The sequence below is a fragment of the Culex quinquefasciatus genome, chromosome 1 (genome assembly GCF_015732765.1).
Source record: "Culex quinquefasciatus strain JHB chromosome 1, VPISU_Cqui_1.0_pri_paternal, whole genome shotgun sequence".
NCBI lineage: Eukaryota > Metazoa > Arthropoda > Insecta > Diptera > Culicidae > Culex > Culex quinquefasciatus.
In genome coordinates, this window is record NC_051861.1 from 91,119,422 (window position 1) to 91,142,601 (window position 23,180).

Genomic DNA, 23,180 nt, shown 5'->3' on the forward strand with positions numbered 1-23,180 from the left:
TGTCTTCTTTTCCTTTTTCATAGCTTGTAATAACCCTCAATAAACCAATTTCCTAGAATCACGACTAACCCAAAAATAAAACTCAAAACTGTTTTAAGTATCACTGTTTCCCGCTGCCTGATCACTGGGTCAGTCAGTCAGCCAATCCTTCCGATATCCCTTACCGGCACCCACGGATAATCACCAATCATTTGATCGCCATCCCACAATCGCCTATAAATCGCCTTTTAATGATATTAATTTTAACGCGCTGCGCCGTTCAGATAACCTCCTCCCGCATGATTTATGGCTTGCAGCTCCCGATTCGCTCGATCCCCAGCGCGACCTTTGACCGCGAACAGCCGGATTCCAGCCGGAACGAATCGGGCCGTCACGGTGCTGTCGTGGCGAAGGAGTCAACTAGGGGGTCGTCCATAAACTACAGTTCGGTTAAACTTTTTTTTAAGAAGACGTCAACTAAGAAAAAATGAAATTTTATGGAAATCATCAGAAAATCATTCACGCAATTCAAGGATGATTCCCTGTGGGGAAGTTTCGGGACTGCGTACAAAATCGTGCGGCGCTCGTCTGTGATCTTTCGGGTCCTTTTGGCCTCTTTTGAGACCCTCTGACCGGCATCGTTATATTGATATTTTATTGCTCTTCACGCCCCCTTCGGAAGGTCCGGCCTCGAGATCTAAGAGCAGCAAGATTTGGTTCAAAGGTAGAGGTAAGATTTTCGCTTCAGGGCTAGAGATTTCAGTCTGGGCAAGAGACGGTGACGACGACAAAAAAGGACACAAAGAATTAGTTGGGTGCATCGCTACGAGGTCGAAGGTTTGGTCAAGATTTTTGTTCCCATTTTGTCTTATGACTATCATTACCGCTAATAATAATATTTTTATTATTATTTAGAACTTTTTAGGGGTGAACCAGGTCCGAACGGGATTCTACAGCGAATGCACCAGTTTAAAACAGAGCGCCAGAGACCTCTTGAACAGGGTATCGAGTTTAACTAGTTTATTTCTATTGTTGTTGTACAGAAATAACTTAACTTTTTTGAGATCCAGGTTCAACCTTATAATTGAGCCCCGCAATTGAAGAATGCGAAATATACATTTAAGTGAAATTTTCATTTTTGGAAGCAAAATCATGCAAGTTAATCAGCTCTACATGGTAGAAATCTTTACAGTTATACAAAGAAAGCTAGTTTGAGTCGACACCATGCTGCAGCTATCCTTCTAAACAACTACCTTCGTTCAGCAAAAAAAAAGCTGAAAGACATTCCTGAAAGTCCTTCGCCACGCGCGTGAAGATTCATCACTGCTGCAGCGACCCTGTAATTGAAGGACCCAAAAAAGGGCGCAGCACCCCCTAATTGCATCACCGACCCGAGTTGACCCATGGCCTCTGTCCAGTTCCAACCCACTCCGGTCAAACTAATTTGCGGTTTCGTGTCCAAGAAAAAAGGTCCATTCATTGATGGTTCTCGAAACTCGAACTCAAAAAAAAAAGATCAATCGCTTCCTAGAGCTCTAATTTAAACTAGGAAATTATAGAGATCAAGCGGGTATCGGTTATTTCCGGTTCAGAGACCGTTTGATCCTGGCGCTTTGTTGGTCCAATCGGGCGGGCAGTCGGTAATATTGATGTGCGAAAATGGCAGTTCCAAGTGTGCCGAAAGTGTGTGCCAGGCTGCCAATTTGGGAGCCCCGTTTTAGGGCGAAAATTGATTGATCAGATTGGATCTTTGGGTTGAGTGATGATTTACGTAATCATTTTGGCGGCAAGCTGTTTTGAAATGTTTTCCAGGAAAAACAAATTTGTTGGGCTTGATTCTTCTAACTATCGCTTTGAGGCGGATGCGTTATCACTATGTTACATAAATCGGTTAAAAATACTTGTAAATCTGATATTTGGTTTTTTGTGATTTGGTTTTTTTGTGATCTTGCAAGGAAAATTGTGGGGAATTGATTTGAGTTGATGTGTCTGCCTGTGTGGATCAATCGGACCGCGCACTGGACTCACAATCCAGAGGTCGCCGGTTCGAATCCCGGGGCGGACGCAAAAAATTCTAAGTGTAAATATAGGTATTCGGTGCCCTCTCCCCGTGCCCATACCTTCACACTTAGGAGACCCGGGAGGCGGAGTCTTGTCGCAAAAAGAACAATACACGCCTGTGGATCCGTTGACGAAACCGCAAGGTTTAAGAGGGCCACATTATAAGGTGTTACGTCGATTCCGTTTTTTTTTTTTTTGATGTGATAACCAACAGGACCAGATGATCTATGAAGCGGTTGTTATAGTGGCTCAGCCTTAAAGGGAGCATGGAAAATTTTGGGGACTACCAAGAAAAAAACATGTTGTGCTTGCTAGCTTCCTACTTGGCTAATTACTACTTTATTTCCGATGAAAACACTTTTGTAAGCTGTAATTGAACTTCAAAGTTCTGATATGCCAACATTTGGTGCCCGACGAAAACCTAAACCTAATCGAATAGCATTACAGTAATTCTACTTATCAGCACTCAAATAACTGTAAGGTTGGTCGTCGTTGATCCTGGCAGTTCAAGGTCACCCACGATAGACACGAACGACGAAACAAAGAGAAACGCCAAAAGTAACTTTTTCACAGGGCTGCGGAGTCGGGTCATATTTGAAGCGACTCCGACTCCGGCTTCGGCTTTCCACATACTGATGACTCCGGCTCCTACTACGACTCCGGTCTACCAACTCTAGCTGACTTCGACTCCGGCTCCAGCTTTCTACGAATTGTTTACTCCGGCTCCAACTCCGACTTCGACATCTAATCTTTAATTAAAATATTTAAAAAAAAATTAATTTATCACATCACTCACATTTCAGAACACACTTCCGCGAATACTGTAAACCGGGGTGACATTTATGTTCAGGGTGTTTTGCAAAATGAAAAATACCTGTTATATAGACGTATCCAGTTTGAAATGGCCGCTATGTGGCCAATGGTGTTAGAAATGACAGCTTCCATGTATTTGAATATGGGAGCTCAGGAAAACTCAATTTTTAAGCAATAAAATGATTATTTATGATAAAAGTATTGATTGATCAGGTGCACAAAATGTGTCTAGAATATTATTTTAAAAAACTGTTCGAAAAATTTGCAATTGAGATAAGTACACCATTCGATTCAGCCGGAATTTTGGGCACCAAAAATATATAGTTTTCATATGTTAAGTGTTTTATTTTAGAAGAAAATTAACAAAAAGTATGAAAATCGAGACATTTAGTATGGGAGCTGTCAAATCTCGTACCTGTAACGTAACGTACCTGTTTTTGCCTTTCTTACTAAAGAAAGGTATAGGTTTTACTTTAAGCCAGGACGTCATTTCCAGCTTCGTAAATATGTCGATTCAGCATGAATTTTAAACCGAAAAATCGCTAAAAAATCACACTGCATCGATTTTCGACGCTTCGTCGCCAAGTCGTCAAGTTGAGCTTCGAATACTGGCGCGAGAATGCTGGCGCATATGTTTCGGCTCGACTTACACTCGTTCGTAGTAGCTTTTCTACCGATGTTTCCTTCAACATGTAAGATATCGTAGCTTTTCGGTTTCTTTTGCTCTGTCCGTTTTTGCATAACTGTCCAATGTTAATGCAAAAACTTTTTTGACATAGGACATTCATCCGGTTACAATCAATTTGTTTCCCGTGTGCTCCTAAAATCGCCTTTAAGTAGGCTTCATTTGTCGTGTCGTTTTATTAAACAGAGTTCATTGGATTGGATAAGGTATTGCGATTGAGTGTGTAGTGGTGCGGTTGTAGAAATATCTATCTCTGACTCTCTCACTTTCGTAGACGCTGAATGGCAAGCTTCCCACTGTGCGGTTAACTCGGTTTTGCTTTGCGCCTGCTTTGTACGGTTTTTGGGCTCGTACCAAAACTAGAAAACCAAAACCGCGGTGTGTGTCGTCACTTGCGCATTGGAAGCTAAGAATTTGTACGATTAAAAATATTCGATAGGTGAAAATTGTGTTTTCAATTTCTTTTAGAAAACACATAATTAATAATACCTTGCTTTCATCATAAGATTTTTTGTATCAAGTCGATGTTGTGAATTGAGAGAAGTTATATTCTTTAGTAAGAAAGGCTCTATCTCACCCCTGGTGGGATTAAATCGGGTTTTTTGAGATAAACAAGTCGTATTGCTGGATTAAGCCCTTTCTATATCATTGATGATTGGAAGGCACGCCGTCGAATATTTTTAAGGCTTATGATAGAAAATCATTTCAATAAATGAAGCCCTTCCTACATCACCGTTGATCGGAAGGCACGCCGACGGAGAATTTCTGGAGAATCGCGGTCGAATTAATACTATATTTAAATCCCTAGATAGCTATCTTTCCGCAGCCGGCTGCCTAAGATTTTTAAAATTTCAACCGATAAACAAATTGCTTATGGTCGCATCACCTACCACAGTGAATCCTGACCTCATACCCATCTTACTAACCCCTCAAAACTCATGTGATACTTTGTCGGAGACACAGTCGATTTGGCGGTCCCATCACTCAAGTATCGGACTAACATTCCCATCCACTTCCCCGTGTCTTACCTCTGGTCGTGGCCGGCGTCGGTATTGATCAGCATGATAGAGACCTTTGAAAATTGCGAAGGGGTGATGATTGGTTCCTACTTTTCATCTGTGGTCCACGGAGCAATGTTTGGGGGTCCTGGTCAATAACGAAGTAGTAGCTACGGATAGACACCAATGCTATGCTATGCTATGCATCTGTGTCAATTTTTAGCGACCCATTAGTACCCGAGCCTGATGTTGGTGAAAAAATGTTTTTCATTCAAAAATTACATTTTGAAATCGCTAATAACTTTCCAGGATCGAGTTTTACAGCTTTGGTATGTTCTTCAAAGTTGTAGAGCATTAAATTTCCAATGAGATTCTAACTTTTCGGATAATTTGGATAGAAACAGCGCTCCTTGTAGATTAAACTATAAGAACATTGATTTTTTTTTCATACATTTTTTACAATTACATTTTTTTCCATACAAACTTCACCTCCGAGTATTAATGGATAAATGTTGACCAATTTTGCTCATATTTGGCCCAGAGTCCTAAAATAGCTCAAGGAACAATAACCAGCTTGTGGAGCGAGGTTTCGAAAAAAGTCACATATTCTGGGCACCCTACTTATTATTCAACTACTTTGAATTTACATTCATTTTTTTTTGTCAATGAGCTAGCTACACTAAATTTCAATTCGACTATTTTTAAATAAATTGTAAAAGAAAGCTAGCCTGCATACTGTTAGGCTGATTTTTTTTTAAAGAAACACAGTAATTTTCAAAGATAGGTTTTGAAATAAACAATTTTCAAGTAAACTATTTTCTAACGCTCTTTGAATTTGTTTGAGAAGACCTTCATGGACATTGTGCGATCCAGCCCAGTACACACTTTAAACATGTAAATCATGACAAAATTCTGATATTTGAAAAATAAATTAAAATTATTTCACCCCGATTCTAGGCATTTCAAAAAAATAGACTTGTTCAAGGATATTATTTCAGGATTCACACTTTAAATGTTTTGTAGAAAAATTGTAAACATTGAGGTTATCAATATTTCTAATAAATTCAATGATTATTTCAAATTTAGTTTCAATTTATTTTCAATATTTTTCGTCATTCTCAAATGTTTTCAGCACGACACTTTGATTTATTTTTATTTACATACTAAATGAGCCAAGTAGCAAATTGATATAATAGTTATTTATTGGTAGAGTATTACTGTAAAATTTACAAATGTTTTGAAAACATTTTTTTTTTCGTTAAGTACTGATAGTGAACCTTTACTTTTCCTATTTAAAAAATGATCTACTTAAAACCATCAAGGCATTCGCTATCGGACAAAAAGATGAAGGTGTGTATATTTTTTTAGATAGAATTTGATAAAATTTTGTCAAATTTTTATTGAAAGAATACATAAATACAAACAAAAAGAGACAGTAATGAATCATTTTCATATGCTTTAATATTTTGACTACATAGCCACAATTGTTTACTATTTTATGAGTTATGACACTACAGTGTATACAAACATTGACAAGGGAGGATTAACAGATTATCATTCAGTGATCTTAGTTAAACAACATAATAAGAGCTTTCCAATCACAACAAAAAGCTTCGAAAACATTATGACATATAATAAAAAATATCTTGAACCAAAAAATAAATTAAATAAAAAACGTCAACGTAGAGCACGCGATTCAATAAACAAATTTAAAATATTTAAAAAAATTAGAATTAACCTTAATTATAACAAATATTGAACAATAAATATGTTCATAAATTATATTAATTTTTTTGACAACTCCGACTCCAGCTCCGATTCCGTGTCTATCAGAATATTACGAATCCGGCTCCGACTCCAGCTCATACCATTTAGCCGACTCCGACTCCGACTCCAGCTATTCGAGTTTTGACGACTTCGACTCCGACTCCAGGTCTCCAAAAAGACCCGACTCCACCGACTCCGACTCCACAGCCCTGCTCTTAACCCTCTCACGCCCATGGTTACTCCAGAGCACCAAAAAATTTTGTCTTCAAAAATAAATTTCTCTGCATCCATGCATTTTTTTAACCTGGTTCAACCTGCATTATTTTATATAGAATGTTAACTTATCATCATTAAAATTTCATCCAATTTGGTTCATCCAGTTACGAAAAATGAGCATGAGCATGAGCATGGTTGACTGCCAATGAGCTGCTACTCCGTTATTGACGGATCAGCTGAAGTTACACAATGAACCAACAGATGAGTAGTGGGAGCTAATCATCCTCACTGTATAACCCCTGAAGATCTCTGCTTTAAGTCAATACCGGCGCCCCCAAGGAGATGCAGTTCAACAAAGGTAGGAATGTTAGTCCGATAGTTGAAGTTGCAGACTCATCAGACACAGAGTTTGTCGCTCTATACCTGTTGACACCGCATGAGACCGTTGAATCCACAGCATCTCCTTCAAGCATCACGGGAAGTGGGGGAATTGTGTTAGTAGGGGAAGGAAAGGGAAGGTCAGGATTCATCTTGGTAGATGATATGACCAGAATGTGAACTGTGAACCATAATCGTTGCCTTCTTAGCTACGACGCTATGAGAAGGACTTATCATTCGCGTATTTTTTTTTACTTCTTACCGCCGGCGTGCCATCCGAGCAACGATGCTTTGGGATGGGCTTTCAAAACGAAATGAAATTTGAATTAACGCATATTATTCGTTATCATATAAACCTCAAAAAGTGCCGATAAACCGAACTGTTTCAATCGATTTAATGAAATTCTTCGCGCATGACTTCTTTGGAACAAACTTCACCACGAATTGACCCAGTCCGGACCGCGAACAACCGGCTCAACAACAGAAAGAAAATATATACACGACGACGCGAAGCCTTCTACCAAAATTTTCTAGCACTTTCTCGTGGATTCTCGCGCATCGATTCTGCAACCGATCTCCCTCACGAATACCACGCGACTGAGGGCCAAACTCCCAAGGACACCACGTGACACTTTTGTTCAATGAATTTCAGAATCTTCTAGCACTTTCTCGCGGATTCTCGCGCGTCGATTCTTCATCCGATCTCCCCCACGAACACCACGCGACTCTGGTCCATCCATTTACGAAAAATGAAGAAAAACGAAAAAAATTCTCGATTTTGCTCTGGGCGGGAATTTTTAGGTGATTGTAGACAGGTCACAAATTGCTTCCAAGCCCAAAAATTTTGGTCGAAGTAAAAAAATCCAAACATTCAAATTACATCCACTTAACTCAGAATAGTAAATTTGGTTAAAATCATTAAGATGTTTAGAAAAAACGTCGAACCTTTTCGTCGTTATCTACAACCAACTGATGGCCTAACTACAATGACTAAACATAGAAATAAATTAGTTGGAATTGGTAAGTTGTTCTTAACTTACGGCTGTTTTTTTAATTCTACAATCAAATAAGAAAACTTTCTGGGCTGTACGTTGCAAGTTATTAGTTTACCTTTGATATGGAAACTTTAATTTAGAGTAGATTTTCAAGAATTTCAAATCTTACGTCAAGTCACTAATTTGCGTACTTTTCTATTGTCGAAGCCCAGATTCCTTCCCATGGATTAAAATTTCTATACTGCGAAGAATTTATTTTAGATATTGCATAACTTCTACTTTTATAAGATTTTATCATATATGTTTTCTCTTCACAGTACATACACACCACGAAGAAATAGTAATTTTCTGCGATATCAGGACTCATTTCCTGTCCAGCTGAGCTGAAATTACACCACACGTAACTCGAAAATGCCCAATCATTTCCGTCGAACTGGACGCGTGGTCTTATCAGCTTGCACGCAAAATAAATTGAGCCCTTCCGAAAGTAAGCTAATTGTCAGCTGAAACTCCGATAACCTGTCTTTTCGCAGACCAGCTGGCAAATTACATGCCTTCATCAACCCAAATCGCGCTACTTCCTTCCGTCCTTCCTGACTAGGACTAGTTTCTCCGAAAACAAAAAAAATCGGTCCCGCGATACTACTACATACTACTACTACCGGTGCAATTTCACCCCGCCGCGGGAAGATAGTGCACGGTTAATGGCCCACCACGTTAATTACTGTAATTTTTTGCGCAAGAGAAAAATGATCGAACATCCATTTGGTGTCCTTTTAGCGCGAACTCTTGCAGCGGGTTGAACAAAAACACGAAAAAGACAACGAATCGATTTAATTATGCGTTTATGCTCATATGTGATCAACTTTCTTCGAGCATACCTGCCTTCAGACGTCCGGAGATCGACCACCGCCGCCACGCCACGTGGTGACCGCGGAAGAAAGTTCCAAAAAGTGGCCAAAAAATGTTGTTGTTTCTGCCGCGATAACAATTACACGTAATTATAGATTTTCGTGGACCACGGCGAAGGTTCGCCGAAAGGGGAACTGACCCCGCACTCGCACTACTGATGGATAACTCAACTTGGGTGAGGAGAAGGAAGTGACACGTCGTCGGCGGCTCCGCCGCGTGAAAGCGCACCCGTGGGTGCCCCCGGAGATTGGACATTTCGCGCTGGACATTGTCAGGTCATCGTCGATGGCACTTTAAGGCGTACTACAAACAAAATATCAATTCATACGAACATACTTGATTTCTCCGAAATTGAGCAAAATGTGATTGAATCAGTCCACCCAAAATAATATTGAAATCCTTTTTTGTAGAATCCATCCCAAAAGCAGAACATCGATCGCGTGCATCGTAAATATCTCAATCAAGCGACGTTGATCGGCGCTGCCCCACCGACCGCGCACCGTGTGCTGTCCAGCCCAGATCGTGGGTCCTCGATGTCCCTCGAAAATCGAATCGTTATCTACAATCTTGTATCTCCCGCCAAACCAGGCCAGGAATCAATACTTTGGAGTGATGTTTGGCTGTTTTGGTCGCAAAGTGTCCTTTTTGGGGCGGAGGGGACAAGTGAATCTGGAAGAAGATCTTATCGCCAAGCCCAGTGTCTGTCAATCGCTCTCTAGCGCAGGACAAGGCCTGCGAGGACGCGATTCGTTAATTTTGGGGGATCCATCCGGCTAATGTTCCTCACAGCCACGGTCACACGATGTGTATGCTAATTCGTCGTCTTGAGATGACCGGGGAGAGATCTCATTTTCATTAGGAGAGGAAATTAGCTGTCCCGTGGGTAGTCACGGGATGGCCTCCGGAGCCGGAAATTGATTATCTCGGTGGCAGTCTCTTTCGGGGAGGCAGCCTGTCGTCACTTGGGCTACTGGGTTTGTTTGAATCATGTGTAAGAATTCAGCTGATGGAAATCAACCAATCTAAAACATTTGTTGTTGATTACGTCTTTCAAACCACTTTAAATTTCAATATTTCTGAAGAAATAATAAAACTAACCCCAGTTTTGTTCGAAGATATGACATGAAAAACTGAAAACTATATTAATTAACTAATGAAGCTAAATAGAATTGAATGATACAAAAATTCTGCATAAAATCATATATCAAAATTAAAGTATTAGTTAAAAAGTTTTTACTCAATATTTTAATTCAGATAAAAAAAAATTCCTTGCTCTAGACAACTTGACCTTTCCAAACACGGTCAGGTTCGTGTTCACGCTGCTGCGCCAATCAATCAGCTCTCCCGCTTGCATAATTGGCAAACACATTCGGGCTGACAGCCTTTGTAAATAACTGTGACAATTATTTCGTCATCAATTTTAAGGCACTGCTTCTGCCGGGCATAAATTTTATGCGGGCGCGCGCTCGTCCAGCCAAACAGTCACTGTCACTTTCATCGGTCAGCCACTGAACTGGATTTGCTGAGCGCTGCCTGACGCTTTTACTGAGCAGAAAGTTAAGCGGTTCAACTTTTAATTTATTTCTTGACGAATCGTTAAAATTTATCGACTAATTATGCACCTCTGAATACTAATTCATGAATTTTGCAGTGAGTTGTTGGTGTTTTTGTCAGGTCGTTTTTTGCACTGGTTTTTTAGGCACGAAAATAAACCTGCTCCACGCGGTACAGGTGACAGAAGTTGAATAAAATTTACACATCCCAGAGAGACCCCTGGAGGTGACATTACCATTATTTTTTTCCTTCTCCATTTAAGATTGAGAAAAGAAAATGATTTTGACATAATTACTGTTCTTACTTTACTTACTTTACTTACTTTACTTACTTTACTTACTACTTACTTTACTTACTTTACTTACTTTACTTACTTTACTTACTTTACTTTACTTACTTTACTTACTTTACTTACTTTACTTACTTTACTTACTTTACTTACTTTACTTACTTTACTTACTTTACTTACTTTACTTACTTTACTTACTTTACTTACTTTACTTACTTTACTTACTTTACTTACTTTACTTACTTTACTTACTTTACTTACTTTACTTACTTAGATTACTCTTCCTTAACTCAAACTTCTTAAGACCTTTTTGACCCTTTTTGCTGTGGTTTATTTATTTACCTTATTATTCGACATAACGGTGGCAGATGACATCGTCGATGCCAAAGCTACTACGGCGCTGTGCACAGACCCGGTAATTAATGACTTGTGAAATATAAAATTAAAGACACTACCCCCGCGCTTGAGGTGACTCGCGAGACAGTATCGCTGATGTTTTTCCGCGCGATTTCGTCGCCATTATCGCCGCAACAACGAGAGGGTTGCCCAGTGGTGATCTCGGCGAGGTACTTAAGTACATATCGTCCACCGACCTGGCCTGGGGTGAGAAGAGCTCGGAATGTGTTCGTGAAAATGTCTGACACTCTGTGTGATTAAGTGATTGAAAAAACTATCATTTGATGATTTGATGATGATAGCTTGTGGGATCTCTTCTATTATTTCGTTATTGTTAGCAAGAACATTCTCTTTCGATCACTCCTTCTTCTTTCTCTCGTTTTACATACTCACAGAAGATTCTTTTGTTTTTTTCATAAAACCGTGCAATCAACTGAAAACAATTTAAAATGGCTTTCCCTGCGTTGATAATCACTTTGAGCATGAGAGCAATTCTCTAACAAAACCGGAAATGGATTTTATTTTTATTTTTTTATTTGTCTCAAACTTTGTGGGGGCCTTCCCTATGACCAAAAAAGATTTTTTGTGTCATTGGTTCACCCATACTAGTCTTCATACAACTTTGGCAGCTGTCCATACAAAAATGGTACGTAAATATTCAAATAGCTGTGACTTTTAAGGGAATTTTGTGATCAATTTGGTGTCTACAGCAAAGTTGTAGGTATTGTTGAGGTCTATTGAGAAAAACATTGGTACACGGAAAAAAAATTGCAGATTTTTAGATCAACTTTTTTTTCCTCAAAAACTCAATTTCCCAAAACAAGTATTTTTTTGATTTTCAAGATTTTTTTAATGAATGTTTTAGGGGACAAAATCCTGCAACTTTTGAGCCATATAGAAAAATAGTGATTTTTAGAAAAAAAATCGAAATTTCATCAAAAACAAATTTAACGATTTTTTTTATGTAAAATTGAATATTAAATCGAAAAGCACTTTTCAAATTTTTTGATAATGGGCTCTGTTTTCAAGATATTGCCACAGAAAGTTTGATTTAAGCGAAAAATTTGCAGTTTTTCGATTTTTAAAAACAGTGACCAGATTATCAAAAATATTTTGTTTTTAAAGTAAATTCTGAACTATAAAATATAAGCTATAAAATTGTCTAAAAGACAATGCAGAATGGACTTCTGCTTGCTGAGATACAGCCGCTTTTAGTAAAAGAAATAGGAAAATTGAAGTTTTCTCAGTCTCACCAAAACAACTCACCATTTTTTTTCGATATATCAGCAATTGATGGTCCGATTTTCAATGTTAAAACATGAAAAAATTCGTGAAATTTTCCAATCTTTTAAAAAAAATATTTCGATACCAATAAAGTCAAAAATATCACATTAAATGGGCGTAATATTCAATATTTGGCCCTTTTAAAATGTTAGTCTTGATTTAAAAAAATCGATATGATTTTTTTCGAAAAGATCGGAAAATTTCACGAATGTTTCATGTTTGAACATTGACAATCCGGTTATAAGACCATCTAAAAGCGGCTGTATCTCAGCAACCCGAGGTCCAATCTTCAACATCTCTTAGACGATTTTATAGCAATTTTTCTGAACTTTCAAAAAAAAATATTTTTAGAAATGGCATGCGTGACCTTACTATTTTTAAAAATCGAAAAACTGCAATTTTTTCGATAAAATCAAACTTTCGGTGGCAATATCTTGAAAACAGAGCTTATTATCTAAAAATCTGAAAAGTACTTTTCGATTGGATATTAAATTTTACATAAAAAAACCGTTGAATTTGTTTTTGATAAAATTTCAATTTTTTTCTAAAAATCACTATTTTTTCAAAAAATCATAACCCGGTGGCAGACTTTTTGACCATGTTTCTATATGGCTCAAAAGTTGCGGGATTTTGTTTATGAAACATATTTATGATTTGAAAATCAAAAATACTTATTTTGTGAAATTGAGTTTTTGTGGAAAAATTGATTTAAAATTTGCCATTTTTTCCGTGTACCAATGATTTCTCAATAGACCTCAACAATACCTACAACTTTGCCGAAGACACCAAATTGATCAGAAAATTCATGATTTATGATTTTGATTTACGTACCATTTTGTATGAACAGCTGCCAAAATTTATGGAGATTTATGATTGAACCAATGACACAGAAAGGCTTATTTGGTCATGGAAGGCCACACAAAGTTTGAGACAAATTAAAATTTACAAATTTAAAAATGGTCAAAATTTATGATTTAAGAGATTGAAACAGTTTAAATTTATGTTGATGATTTATGATTTATGACAGATCCGATTTATGTTTTATGATTTATGATTTATGATTTACAATTTGATAAGAAATTATGATTTATGATTTATGATTTATGATTTATGATTTATGATTTATGATTTATGATTTATGATTTATGATTTATGATTTATGATTTATGATTTATGATTTATGATTTATGATTTATGATTTATGATTTATGATTTATGATTTATGATTTATGATTTATGATTTATGATTTATGATTTATGATTTATGATTTATGATTTATGATTTATGATTTATGATTTATGATTTATGATTTATGATTTATGATTTATGATTTATGATTTATGATTTATGATTTATGATTTATGATTTATGATTTATGATTTATGATTTATGATTTATGATTTATGATTTATGATTTATGATTTATGATTTATGATTTATGATTTATGATTTATGATTTATGATTTATGATTTATGATTTATGATTTATGATTTATGATTTATGATTTATGATTTATGATTTATGATTTATGATTTATGATTTATGATTTATGATTTATGATTTATGATTTATGATTTATGATTTATGATTTATGATTTATGATTTATGATTTATGATTTATGATTTATGATTTATGATTTATGATTTATGATTTATGATTTATGATTTATGATTTATGATTTATGATTTATGATTTATGATTTATGATTTATGATTTATGATTTATGATTTATGATTTATGATTTATGATTTATGATTTATGATTTATGATTTATGATTTATGATTTATGATTTATGATTTATGATTTATGATTTATGATTTATGATTTATGATTTATGATTTATGATTTATGATTTATGATTTATGATTTATGATTTATGATTTATGATTTATGATTTATGATTTATGATTTATGATTTATGATTTATGATTTATGATTTATGATTTATGATTTATGATTTATGATTTATGATTTATGATTTATGATTTATGATTTATGATTTATGATTTATGATTTATGATTTATGATTTATGATTTATGATTTATGATTTATGATTTATGATTTATGATTTATGATTTATGATTTATGATTTATGATTTATGATTTATGATTTATGATTTATGATTTATGATTTATGATTTATGATTTATGATTTATGATTTATGATTTATGATTTATGATTTATGATTTATGATTTATGATTTATGATTTATGATTTATGATTTATGATTTATGATTTATGATTTATGATTTATGATTTATGATTTATGATTTATGATTTATGATTTATGATTTATGATTTATGATTTATGATTTATGATTTATGATTTATGATTTATGATTTATGATTTATGATTTATGATTTATGATTTATGATTTATGATTTATGATTTATGATTTATGATTTATGATTTATGATTTATGATTTATGATTTATGATTTATGATTTATGATTTATGATTTATGATTTATGATTTATGATTTATGATTTATGATTTATGATTTATGATTTATCATTTATGATTTATGATTTATGATTTTTACTGGATCATTCCCATTTCATCTGCCGATAAAAAAAGTGTCATCGAAACCGTTGCGCCAGGCAATTTATGCAGATTTATTTCGGTGACACCGGTTCATTTACTTCACCTCAACCCAGCAGAGATATCGATTGATGTTTAAAAGTGACATAAATAATTGGCACTAATTATACGGATCGGAATCGATATGTCACCTAGACATTATCGCACCATCAGCTGCCTGCCCTCAGCCTGATTCTGGGCCACTTAAAACGGTTTTGGCCTGCGCCAGTGTCCACGACCAGATATTTGTTTAATCAACAACTCCGGGCCGTGTTTCGTCAGGGTCGGACGGCCCCCGTTTTTGTGTCGATCGTACCGTCGCAGTACCGTTAAACTATGCACGGGGGTTGCTATTGTGCTAAATTTTAATAAAGTGCGAAACAAGTTCTGCGACATTCCGAAATGGATGCACCTCCCCGCGTGTGATAATGACAGGGAGGAGGATGTTTACCTTTTCATTTTGGCAGGGACCGTCGTGACTGATTACAGTCGCGTTCCTTCTTCGTGTCTTCAGCGGTAGGACTTGCGTAAGCAACTGCCCTTCGCTGCGTGTTACAAAGTTTCACAGGTTGATTTCAATTTAATCACCCTCCGAAAACTATTAACCCTTTTTTTACGAAATTGTGATGAATTTTTCACCGATGTCCCCCGTTCCAGATAACGATCTGACGACCCTGGGCAGATGAGACCCCCGCCGAGGGAGCTGACCCTGGAACGTGTCTGCGTGAGGCGCCGATAAAAAATATAGTTTATTAATTTATCGATTAGGCAGCTAACGACTTGATTACGGCGGATCATCGCGCTTTCCCCCCCTGTCCGAACAAAGCTAACAGCCTGAAATGACCAAAATAGGGCCCAAAAGATGTCGCGTCCGCTGCGGTAGAGGGGACCCTTCGGTAGGGTCAATTTTGGACACGCGTTTTGGTAGCATTAATTATCACCGATTCTTGGATTGGGGTTTTCATTAGTTTGTACCGTTCAGTGTTGCTATCGGTTATAGTTTGTCACATTTAAAAAAATGTCTTGTCACACGTTCATTTTGGGCCAAATTGAGTTAAAAATTCAATTTTGTGCAGCTGAAAGAAGTTTCAATCTTGTCGTGCTATCTTGACATGTCCTGAAAATTGATGTAATTGCGACAACTGGGCAAAGGGATTTCTGGTCAGAACACGTTTGACACACGTACTAGTCGGGCTTGTACCGTAAACATTTGTAATTATAACTCGGGACTCCGGCAATCAAACTCAACCAAACCGCAGGGCAATACACAGAATGGTCAGCCGAACAAAACGTGTTTGAAATTGTTTACATGGCGTGCTCTCGTTTTTGTTTATTCAAGATCAAACGTCAATAAGTGACGTGCGACAAGATAGCACGACTATGACATAACAAGATCGTTAAATCGGACAGGGCAATGCAAATGGTCCTGAAACAACATTAAAAACTCTGAACTGAAAAGGTAACAATCAATGTCACCCCTTCGTACGGTAAACCCAAATCAAAACGCATTCGCTTATCACGAAGTTCGTTGTTTACATGCGTTTCGACCCATCCACGCACGCTTGCACCGGTTGTTTGGTTTGGTTTTCTAATTCAATTTACCAAAATGTCCCTCCTAGTCCCCCCACCAATAAACCAATCCAATAATCGTTAAAACGCCAAATTAACATGCAGTAAATTAGACGCAGGTCGGAAGTCAACCCGCGGTTGGTCGGTCATTTGTATAAATTTGTAATTCGTCGCGCACGGTCGTTAAGTTCATTGTCAACGGAGGTGTGTTGAGTTTTGAAAAATGTGTACATTGTTTCGTAAATAATTCTTCATGAGTAATTCTCTACCAACTCACACGAAATCGGAAAAAGTTGCTCCGACCCCTCTTCGATTTGCGTGAAACTTTGTCCTAAGGGGTAACTTTTGTCCCTGATCACGAATCTGGTTTTTTGATATCTCGTGACGGAGGGGCGGTACGACCCCTTCCATTTTTGAACATGCGAAAAAAGAGGTGTTTTTCAATAGTTTGCAGCCTGAAACGGTGATGAGATAGAAATTTGGTGTCAAAGGGACTTTTATGTAAAATTAGACACCCGATTTGATGGCGTACTCAAAATTCCAAAAAAAAACGTATTTTTCATCGAAAAAAACACTTAAAAAGTTTTCAAAATTCTCCGATTTTCCGTTACTCGACTGTAAATTTTTAAGGAAAATGTCATTTTATGGGAAATTTAATGTACTTTTCGAATCGACATTGACCCAGAAGGGTCATTTTTAATTTAGAACAATTTTTTCATTTAAAAATTTCGTGTTTTTTTCTAACTTTGCAGGGTTTTTTTTTAGAGTGTAACAATGTTCTACAAAGTTGTAGAACAGACAATTACAAAAAAAAATGATATATAGACAATCGGGGTTTGCTTATAAACATCACGAGTTATCGTGATTTTACGAAAAAAAAGTTTTGAAAAAGTTACTTTTTGCGTTTCTCTTTGTTTCGTCGTTCGTGTCTGTCGCGAATGACCATAAACATCCATGATCGATGACGACCAACTTTTTCAAAACTTTTTTTCGTAAAATCGCGATAACTCGCGATGTTTTTAAGCAAACCCCTTATGTCATTATATCAAAATTTTTGTAATTGTCTCTTCTACAACTTTGTAGAACATTGTTATACTCTAAAGAACAACCTTGCAAAGTTAGAAAAAAACACGAAATTTTAAAAAGAAAATTTTTGTTCTGAATGAAAAATGACCCTTCTGGGTCAATGTAGATTCGAAAAGTACATTAAATTTCCCATAAAATGACATGTTGCACAATTTTTTAAAGTCGAGTAACGGAAAATGAGAGAATTTTCAAAAAAAAATTGTGTTTTTTTCGATGAAAAATCCGTTTTTTCGGAATTCTGAGTATGCCATCAAATCGAGCGTATAATTTTACATAAAAGTCCCTTTGACACCAAATTTCAATCTCATCACCGTTTCAGGCTGCAAATTATTGAAAAATACCTCTTTTTTCGCATGTTCAAAAATTGAAGGGGTCGTACCACCCCGTCACGAGATATCAAAAAACGGACCTCGGATTCGTGATCAGTGATTCACGCAAATCGAAGAGGGGTCGGGGCAACTGCTGTGTGAGTTGGCGGAGAATTACCCTCATACCAACTTTGAAGAAAAACGATTAGCCTTAGATAATTGTTTCTTAAAAGGTCATAACTTTTGCGACGACGTAAGCTGACCTTACAATTGCCTACTCAACGGTGTTATATATGACAGTATTCGAATTTATTTATGCCAAATATTCAACATTCGGATTTAATTCAAATTTCATTTTTAAATGTGACTTTTGAACTAGTCATCGAAACATCAAACAAATCGATAACGATGTGTTGGACTCTCAACCACATTTAAACATTTTTTTGTTTTTAATCGTGTTAATGTTCTCCATATCAAAAGTATGTCAATGATCCTAAAGTACCTTTTTCGTGAAATCAGCCTTTTACGGCCGCTAAGTACCAGTTACGCGTTCCAGAACCCAGTTATAAATCTTCCACTGAAAGCCTACATTCACCTCAACGTAATCATTCGTCATCGTCCCAGACAAGAATCGCGAAGACAAGAATTTTTATGGTCTAATTATTGCGCCCCCAGATTCGCTAACATACTCAGCTCCATTATTTTTCGGGCGGCTCTTGAATGAATTCATTTACCAGTTTATTTGCTTACTTTCAAGAGAAAAAGAAAAAGTTTTTTATTTTTAAGTTGCATATCAACGCCGAATGTCGGGGTAGAGGAAATGCATCATGCCAGTGAGACCGGCTACCTTTAACGTTTTGGTGAATAATTTCGATGATTTGCAAGTACACGGGTGCACTTCTTTCAGAACTCTGGGATAAGGACTTTCCTCTGACGGGGGTCAACTCCAAATTACGTAAGCTAGAGCATTAAAATTTTCTACAATTTTTAATTTGATTCTGATTCTGTGTTAAGGACACCCCCCAAAAACGTGCGATTAAAGTGTGTGGCTATCGCGGATTCTGGACTTCCTGGAACATACCCCCAAAGAGTACCTCTGTACGCACGGAGCTTAATTTCTCCGGGCGGTCCGGGTGGAGTTCCAGTGACAGGTTAAACCGGGATTAAGGAACGTAGCGGGGTGGGCTGTGCAGCCTGACCGTGACGACGGCCAGTGGTCATTCAGAAGAGCTTGCTTAAGACGAAAGGGTAGATTTATTAACGCTAATTGGGTTTACAGTTATGACTTGTTACGCAGCGCTGGACCGGGAGCACGTCGTCCAGCGTTGGGTGCATTCGCTGCGCGTAACAGGTTATTTGTTTAAAGGCTTGCCGCCGTAATTCGGGATATTTGGAATCAGCCGGTGGACGATAATGAAGTCGTGTGCCGAGTTTATGTTTTGTTTTTTTTTTTTTTTGGGTTCTTTTTTAATAAAGGATGCAGGAAAAGTTCAATGGACTTGTAGTTGGTGAGATGAGAAGTCAGTATTATTTAAATCAGCATTGGCTAAATATTGGCCAGCGAAATATTTGAAACTGGTCCGCTCCTTTTTTTATGTTTTTGTTTCATAACGCATGAAAAATATCAATTAGGGTAGAGTAGTCATCAATAAGACACGGGGAACTATGATAAAATGGCTCTCACAAGACGTAGTTTCAACCAATCAGACTAATATTTGGGGGAAAGGTGTGTCTACTGGATACACGTCTGCCATAAAAGTGGCTTTGGTTATGGACGCTCCCTTGAAAAGTTATTCATAAATGTTTGATTCTGGGGTGTAGAAGTAAATTGTGGACAAAAAATACTTTTTGCTCGTAGGCTTCCATTTACACCAAAACTAATATTTCTTCAAATTTCTTTCGACGTTCCATAGGGATTGAGTTGGGCTACAATGTCCTTTCATTAGGTTTGGCCAAAATTTAGAATATACCCAGAATCCAGGGCTGTCTCATTGTACCCCACCCATTTCAGCCCATGGATAACAATGAGACACTTTAATTTTTCTTCAATAAACTTTTCAAAATCTATGGAAATCTTTCAAAACATGAATTAAAAGTGATTTTTTTTACTTCATTTAACCAAAATACAAAGTTATTTGGTATAAATATATGGATTTTACAAAATTTAAATGCTTTTAAGTATAACTTCTGTTAATTAAAGTTTCATGTTGGCAAAATTGCTTTAAAATGTTCAAGGCAAGTCACCTGCAATGGAACAATATAAAAACATGTGTCTCATTGTTCCCCAGCTGTCCCATTGTTCCTGCCAAGTGCGTCTTCAATGAGACAGTTAAATAACTCTGGCTGTAGTTAGACGTCAGATCGGTCTCATATTTTGGGCAATGTTAGAACACATTAAAAGAAAGAAAATGCAACAAAAAGCTCGTTGAAACATGTTGCTGAAACAATATACAAAAATCGTTGAAAGTTCAAAGCCAAAAGTGTCTCATTGATGACTACCCTACCCTAAACATTTTAGGATTTCAAGTTTATTTTTTTTTTCTTGCTCTCAACTTACAAAAAAAATCATGCACTAGAAACATTGATATACGAGTCTTTTAAACAAAATTATAATTATTGAAATCCTTTTAAACCTTATAAAATTGCGATTAAAAAATAGGTTTGTGTGAGGTTTGTTTTTCGAAGATACCTAAAGCAGAATATTGTTTTTGTTCAATATGAAAACATATTTTCAATATTGAAATTTTGTCATATTTTTTCCAAGCTCAGGCACCGAGCAAGCTTAAATTTTCACACCTGAAGTGCAGGAGTGCAGGCTATAAAAAGAAGTGAAGTGTAAAAAATCTGCCAGGTTATATTTGGTCTGGTAAATGTAATTTTCTATCTCAAAATGTGTAAAATTTACCTCTTTTCAAGTGTAATTTCGAATTTTTTACATATAGCTTAGGGTGGGTACGTTTTTCAAAAAGTTCTCGGATCAAGTTTTAGTATGGTTCCCCTTGTAGGGCATGCCCATAGGGACTTTCATGCCAAATATCAGCTCATTTGGTTGTAAACTGGCTGCGCGCATCAGGGTTAAAGTTTACATGGGAATTAATATGGGAAATTGGAACTTTTTGTTCAAACGCTCCTACAGGTCTGGAAAAATCACGCGCCAACTTCTGGTATGGTCAAGCCTAAGGGGAATGGTCTGGAGAACACTTTTCCCGAAGAGAGCATATGGATTCGTTGTCCCTAGACCTGGCGCATCAGCAAACAATCCGATGTCTCCGGAATCAACGGTTTTACCTGAAAAAGCATCAAATTTTCCTTAGCATGCTATGCAAGCTTGATGAACACCGCGACGCCATATGTCAGACAGCTACACGTGGTTGAAATATTTGCAAAAAAAAAACGAATTTGCTATGCATAGATTCAGAATTCGACTAAATAATATCAGGACTAATCGAAATGATCATTTTCTAGTTAAAAGATGGTTTGCAATTGAATATTTCAGCCATTTCTCACCCACGTGGTAGCTGCCTGACGTATGGCGTCGCGGTGTTCATCAAGTTTGCATAGCAAGCTAAGGAAAATTTGATGCTTTTTCAGGGAAACTCGTTGATTCCGGAGACATCGGATTGTTTGCCGATGCGCCAGGTCTAGGGACAACGAATCCATATGCTCGCTTCGGGAAAAGTGTTCTCCAGACCATTCCCCTTAGGCCTGACCATACCAGAAGTTGGCGCGTGATTTTCCCAGACCTGTAGGAGCGTTTGAACAAAAAGTTCCAATTTCCCATAGTAATTTCCATGTAAACTTTAACCCTGATGCGCGCAGCTTGTTTACAACCAAATGAGCTGATATTTGGCATGAAAGTCCCTATGGGCATGCCCTACAAGGGGAACCATACTAAAACTTGATCGGAGAACTTTTTGAAAAACGTACCCACCCTAATAGCTAGACCACATAATCATAAACTAACTACTATTTCGTAAATTGAGTGTCTTGCGAACCTTCGTGGTGAACGGACACTAGAGCTGCGGTATTTTTTACTACCTAAGCTCAGAGTTATTTTAAAACAAAATTCACAGTCTTTTTAAAGACTACCTGAGTTATTTTCCAAAATTCTAAACAGTCTTTTCAAGACTAACCCCACCTGAAATTTTGTTGTATTTTACAAACGAAGCCATCTTTTTAAGAGAACTTTGCTTGCAAAATGCGTCAAAACAAAGGTAAACGCAAATCTTCTGAAGATTTGGTCGTTACGTCGGTGAAGCGTTTGAACGCTAAACCGGCTAACGGAAACAGAAAAAGAAAACAGCCTCTTCTGAGGTCTGATTCTGATTCTGAATGTGAGGTCAATCCTCCAATTCCATTGACAAACAGTTTCGGTGTTTTATCCGAAACTGATGACAAGGAACCTTCTCCTCGTACTGAGCCTTCTGCCGTCGAGAAACGAGTAAAGGCTCCGCCAATTGTAGTGACTTCCGTCTCCGATTTGGCCAGCTTTCGAACGCAACTGAAGAATTGCAAGGAAACTTGCAATTTGAAGGTTTCGTTCCAGCTTGGTCGAAGAGGAGAATGTCGCTTGTTGACGGAATCTTTACAAGATCACCAAACTTTTGTTGGTTATTTGAAAACCACAAACACAATTTCTACACGTATGAGACCAAGAATGCTCGGCCATTCAAGGCGGTCTTGAAAGGTCTCTCCAACGACTTGTCGGTGGATGAGATCAAAAACGAACTTAAGGTGTTGCTTGGCTTTGCCCCATCCCAAGTAATACCAATGAAGAAAAAATCAAACGGGAATATTTCTCGCTTTGGTTTGACTTCACAATTTTATCTGATTCATTTCAACAGAAATGAAATCAACAATTTGAAACTTTTGGACAAAGTTCAGTTTTTGTTCCATGTACGGGTAAAGTGGGAGCATTTTAAGAAACATGGCGGTAATGGCCAGAATCTGACCCAGTGCCGGCGTTGCCAGGCATTCGGTCACGGTACTGATCATTGCGCCATGGTTCCAAAATGCATGGTTTGCGGGGATTCTTCTCACGACAAGGACAATTGTCCCGTGAAAGAAGTCACCCAATTTAAATGTGCAAATTGTGGTGGAAATCACAAATCAAATTTCTGGGATTGCCCCATCAGAAAAAGGTTTTGGATTCTCGTGCTAAGCATCAGCCGAAATCCAAACCGAAATTTTCTCAAAGTCAGGTTGTACCTGCATCTTTAAATCAAACGTTCGTGCTGTCTCACTCGAACAATTCTAGAAATACCCCTACCGTGGAAAAGTTAGGTAACAACAATGGCATTTCT